Source organism: Pelodiscus sinensis, chromosome 4 (genome assembly GCF_049634645.1).
Source record: "Pelodiscus sinensis isolate JC-2024 chromosome 4, ASM4963464v1, whole genome shotgun sequence".
NCBI lineage: Eukaryota > Metazoa > Chordata > Testudines > Trionychidae > Pelodiscus > Pelodiscus sinensis.
The window spans coordinates 21000802-21006801 of record NC_134714.1 but is presented as its reverse complement, the minus strand read 5'-3'; the positions used below and the strand labels follow the sequence as shown (position 1 = coordinate 21006801).

The window sequence follows — 6000 nt, the reverse complement described above, 5'->3', positions numbered from 1 at the left end:
TCACAGACACTGGCACAGTCCCTGCCTGTGGGGCCCCCGGGTTCCCCAGAGAAAGGGACAAGAGCAACCCCTGTCTGTAGCGAGCCCTCTGCGGGGCTGGAGCAGGCCCCTTCCTGTAGCAGGTGGGGAATTGCTCCAGCCTCCTCTGGTTATCAGTTAATTGGAACTGGGAAGCATCATCCATTAAGAGGACTAAGGAAGTTGTTCCAAGAAATTGTGGGATAGTTCTGGATGATTCCCAGGCCCTGAGTCAAATGGGGCTGCATCTACACTGCAAAGTAATAGGGTCTTGGATACTGGATTTCATCTTGAATCGAGGTTGGACCATTAGCACTGCAGAGTCATAGGACCCTAGGTCTGGACCCTGGGTTAATGCAATTGCAGTATAGCTGCATGGGGGGGCTCCTATGGGGCCCAAACCCATCCCTATTGCTAGAGGATAGTGGGAAGAGTTCTTAAAGGGTCACATGACACCTTTTACTTCCAGCATGTGTTCATCTTGACCCCGCTTCCAGTGGGGCTTCCTGTGGCAGGCGTGTGGGACCTAAGGGATTAGGGGCATGGCTAGCGGTTTCTGGGGGCGTGGCTAAGGTGTCCCTATTTTTTATTCAGAAAATATGGCCACCATAGCAGTAAGTCAGAATGTTGCCCAGTGCCCACACAAGCCTAGGGCAGAGTGAGATATATACTCACACCGATCCTTTCGGGGCTTAAGGGAAGATCCCTGTTCCCTGCTGCATGCACTTATCTCAAAAATTACCATGGCAGCAGTCAGCTAACTGTGGACTCAGGTACATAACACAGGTTACCTTTACCCTGTCTCCAACATTGTAAATGATTACTCTTTTCCTAGAATGTTCCTACAGGCCTACTCCCCTTTCCTTTTTACCAAGGTTAGAGTGAAAGTGAAAGCAGCTCTCTGCACCCAGGCAAGTGAAGCAAATTGCAGAAGGGGATTTTTGCCTGGGAGACACCACTTTCTTCCTCATACAGGTTGTGTTCAGTTTCTGGAAATGCAGAGATGAAGAGGGGGAGACCCTCATCCTAGGGAAAGGAATCAGCTGCCGGGCTCTGAGGAGAGCAAGGAGCTGCTGCTGCCAGCTGAACCAGGTGAGTTTCTCTGGGAACCACTGCCAAACACCCTATGCCCTGAAGGGATCCTGACAGCAGTGAGAGCTGCCATGTTCAGTCCCCTACCTACAGAGCCCAGGAGCCATCAGATTTGCTATGCAGAGGGCCTGCTCAGACAGGTATCGCTCCTCTGGCTTTTCCTGTGCCCATTGCTGTTCTGTAGGGATTAGGGTTACCAGGTAGTCTTAAAAAAAATACCGGACACGCTTCATGGGAGAAGGGGAGGGAAGGACCGGCCGGGAGGGGAGCAGTGCTGGCCGGGGGGGGGGGGGGGGGGGCGGGTAGGAAACAGAGCTAATGGGGGGGGGCACCAGGGCTGGCCAGAGAAGATGGGAGGGTTGACGGGAAGCAGGGCTGGTTGGTGGGGGGGGGGGAGTTGGGCGGAACGGGGCTGGCCACAGGATATCGGAGTGGGGGGAGAAGCTGGCAGGGGTGGAGCTGGCCGGGGGAGCTCAGGAGGAGGAGGAGGAGGAGGAGGAGGAGAAGGGGAGAACTGGCTGCCAGAAACAGGGCTGGCGGGGGGTGCAGCGGGGCTGGCCGGGGAAGTTCCGGAGCAGGAACCAGCCAGCAGGAGGCAGAGCTGGTGGCGGGGGGGGAGGGGAGGGGGGAGGGACTGGCCGGGGAAGACCGGGAGAAGAAGAGAAATCAACCAACCAGGTAGCTAGGAGGGGTCAGGGGAACAAATCAGCTGGCGGGGAGCAGGACTGACCCAGGCTGTGCAGATCTCAGGGCGCTCCTGTCCCGCATGAGTCAGTACAGCTGCGGCTCCACCACGCGCTTGACCAGCGCGCAGGAGCATGGACCAGGCTGCCCCTCCTTCTCCTCCTCACATGCAACCCAGGCTCCCAGTGCCGATTGCACCCCACCTCCCAGTCACTCCCCCCGCCCCCGCCAGGCTTTTGTCCAGCGCCTAGCCAGAAAACCAGGAAATACCAGACATTACATGTCTGGTATTTTCTGGATTTTTTTACTGGGCAGAAGACCCAAAAACCGAACTGTCTGGTAGAAAACCGGACACCTGGCAACCCTAGTAGGGACTAGTCCCACTACTCTGAAATGCCTTGTGAACATTTAGCCTAGTCTCCTGCATATAGCACAAGGCACTGCAATTCTCCTTAGAAATCCTGCACCATGCAGATTGCTCCAGCTTTCACTCACTGCAGCTGATCTCTTGCACTGAATAGTGGTTTGCACCAGGGATATCGTAGGGGGAGGGTCTCATCCCTTCATCTCTCCTCCCAGCCAAAAGGTCTCAGATTCTCCCTTCCATGCTGTACTTCCCCTTATCAGACCCTGCTTCCTTCCCCAATTAAGATAGGCAGACAGCCTCAGACCTCCACACTGCTTTGGTAAGCTTGAACCTAAACAGCAAATCACACCCACATGCACCCCTCCTATACATGCAGGGCAGGATTAAGGTTGGGGCACCAACCTATGGGGGGGTGCTTGACGGCAGCTGTAAGGAGCGCTGCATGCCGGGGGGTGGGGCCATGCATGCGCTGTGCGCCTGGGGCAGAGCTGCACATTCGTTGCGCACCTGTTGCCCAGGGCACAGGAATGGTTCGAGCCAGCCTGTGACTCCAGGATTCCCCATCAACATGGGTTACATTCAGGTGGCTTTGAAAACATTAGAATTCTAAGCAAAGCCTGGGGACAGTTATTGTTATTCAGTGTTTATACTGCAGTAGCTCTCAGCCATCCTAATAAGGAATCAGATCCCCACTGTGCTAGAGACTTTACAAACATGTCGGAAGGCCCAGTCCCTGCACCGAAGGACGCAATATTTACAATCTATCTAATAATGTTGTGCAAGAGGGTGAAAATGTAGCTAAACTCTGCAGTGAGGCACCAGAATAAAATAGCAGTGTTTTACTTGCAGTTTGAAGGTAAATCCAGATCACAGCATTAAAGTTACAATAAAAAAAAGAGAAGAGGTGAGATGCTATTTTTTTATTTAAAAGGAATGCTAACGGAAATAAAAGCTTTCGGATGATTTGGAATCACCAAGTTGGGCAGCAGTTTAGCTGAAGAACCATTACATCTCCCTTATATTGCAATAGCATCTATTCGCACCAGTCATGGACTCCACTATGCTAAACACTATGGCTATGACTATGTGATGGACCGGGCCGGGTCTGGGCACAGCTGAGGGCATCTGCTCGGCGTGAATTGTTCAAATTTGGGGCTCTCTCTAGCCCCCAGAGTGAAGACTTTCCCAAACAGGCCACAAACCAGTCCCACAGAGCGCTTTAGCTACCTGCCTGAAGCCTCACGAGCAAAACCCCTCCGACACCCCAGCAATATCCGTGCCCCAGATGGCCTGGGTATCATACACAGGTGGGGGGTCTTAGAACCCAATCCCACCTATCTCGAACAAGTTCTGTCCGGTTCCAAGAAACCAGCTACAGATTCCAGGCTAATTGACTCTCTGGATCTTACCCACAAACCACGCTGAGCCAATCCTTTAGAATCTACAATCTAAAGGTTTATTACTACAAGAAAGAAAAGCGTGAGAGTAAGGTTGTTAAAGAAAATACATTACATGCATAGAATCTCCCAGTTCTCGATGCAGGCTCTAGCAGAGATATTATAACTGCTGGCTTAAAAGTCCTTGTTGCACACCCTATGTCTGGATAGATCCACAGTTTTTCCCGGCTCATGATTCCCTGCGAGGCTGCATCTGGGGTCAGAAGTAGATCTGAAGACACACATGGCGTCGGCCACATGGCATATTTATACCCTCCTTCTAGGTTTCTTCCAAGCTGGCTAGAGTCACATGGCCAGTGGCCAGGTGTGTCTTTGGCTTCCAGAGATCCATTGTTCCCTGGAGACTTGCTCATTAGCATGTCAATAGGCAAACATTCCTGGCCCATTACTCAACCACATATAGAGAAATATTCAGTACTCATATAAAGTACATGCTTATAACTTCACACACAGACATTATACAATAGCATGAATAGCATATAGAGAATCAGAAGAAAGTAAGCTTCAATTTGACACCTCTCATGGCCCCCTTTGTGCCACTTTTGGGGCCAACACCTCCCCCATGGGTGCAGCAGTGATCTGGCTGCTTCTCTAAAATTCAGTAACGTGACAGTCTACACTGCCCCCTCTTGTGCAAAAAAATAAGCAAATGAGGTGAAGCATGGAATATTGCTATGCTTCATTTGTATAAATAATGAGGCTCCCTTTTTTGTGCAAAAACCCCCTCTTGCACAAGAGCTGTTCTTCCTGAAAAAACGGAAAAAGGAGCCATGTAGATGTCTCCTTTTTGCACAAAAGCCTCTTGCGCAAAAATGGAGCCTCATTAATTATGCAAATGAGGTGGGGCAATATTCCACGCTTCGCCTCATTTGCAGGTTTTTTTGCACAAGAGGGGGCAGTGTAGACATAGCCTATAGGAACACAGAATAAAAAGCAGGCCCTGCCCTAAAGAGATTAACATTTAAGTATAAAATAGGAAACCATCACTGGATACAGAAAGAGGGGAAGCACAAGGGGTTTCACGTACCATGTACCGGGCAGTATATGACAGAACTCTATTGTTGTAAAATTAAACTGGCTCTTAATATATACAGAAGTGCTGTAATGCAGCTGATATTTCAGCCATAGAGATGCCAACCCTCCTAGTTTTTCCGGGAGCCTCTCAGAATCAGGCTCTATTTCCTAGAGGCTACTGAAGCCAAACGAGAGAGATTTTAGGCCACCAAAGGTGCGTTTATTCAGCAGTGTTATTTCAGAATAACTTAATCCACATCTACACAGCAGGCAGCTATTTCGAAATAATGTCAAAATAATTGAGCTGGAGGACTTCTTACGCCGACTCCTATAACCCTCAGGCTATGTCTACACTCGCGGCTTCTTGCACGAGAAATATGCAAATGAGGCTAAGCATGGAATATCGCTGCACCTCATTTGCCTACCTAATGAGCCGCCATTTTTGCAGAAGAGGCTCTTGCACCAGAAGGAGCTGTCTATACTGCCCCTTCTTGTGCAACAAAAACCTTCTTGCGTAATGCCACTACATTGATTATTTTCAGGAATAACGGCATTGAGCAAGAGGGTTTTTGTTGTGAAAGAAGGGGCAGTGTAGACAGCTCCTTCTGGCGCAAGAGCCTCTTCTGCAAAAATGGCAGCTCATTAGGTATGCAAATGAGGCTCGGCGACATTCGACACTTAGCCTCGTTTGCATATTTCTCGTGCAAGAAGCTGCGAGTGTAGACATAGCGTCATTGTATGAGGAGTAAGGGAAGTTGGAGGAAGTGTGCTCTATTTCAAAATAAGTGCTGTGTAGATGCTCCCTATTTCGAAATAAGCTATGCTAATTACATAGCTTAGTTCGAAAAAGCTTATTTCGAAATAGGCTATGCAATTAGCATAGCTCAATTTGCGTAGTTTATTTTGAGTTAAGCCCTTCTGTGTAGATGCACCTTAGAAGTCCAGTAGTGCAGCAGGGCTAAGGCAGGCTCCCTGCCTGCCCTGGCTCTTCACTACTTCCATAAATGGTTGTCACGTCCCTGAAGCCTGTGGTGAGGGTCGGGATCTCCACTCACTGTCCCACTCCCAGCACTGACTCCACAGCTCCCATTGACCTTCTCCCATTGACCTGAAACTGCAGCCAATGAGAGCTGCAGGATGCTGCCTGCAGGACGGGACAGTGTATAGAGACCTTCTGCCCCGCACCACAGGGATATGCCAGCTGTTTCTGGAAGTGGTGCAGGACCAGGGCAGGTGGGGTCCCTGCCTTAGCTTTTCTGAGCTTTTCCAAGCCACTAACCAGGAGCCACCCAAGCCACCCAGCTGGAACCCAAGTCCCCTGTGCAGCCCTGAGCCCTGGTCCAGAGCCAGCCCTGCCTACCCTCTTCC

General features: G+C 50.4%; 1 protein-coding gene across 2 annotated transcripts in view; it reads left to right on the top strand.

The window, feature by feature from the left end:
* The first annotated feature begins 884 nt into the window (after nt 1–884).
* EXOC3L4 (exocyst complex component 3 like 4) overlaps nt 885–6000 on the top strand; it is a 57424-nt gene continuing 52308 nt past the window's right edge. For both annotated transcript variants that reach the window (XM_075926508.1, XM_025183060.2), the window contains exon 1: nt 885–1110. The gene's annotated coding sequence lies outside the window, so the exon portion shown is untranslated. The remainder of the gene's footprint in view (nt 1111–6000) is intronic.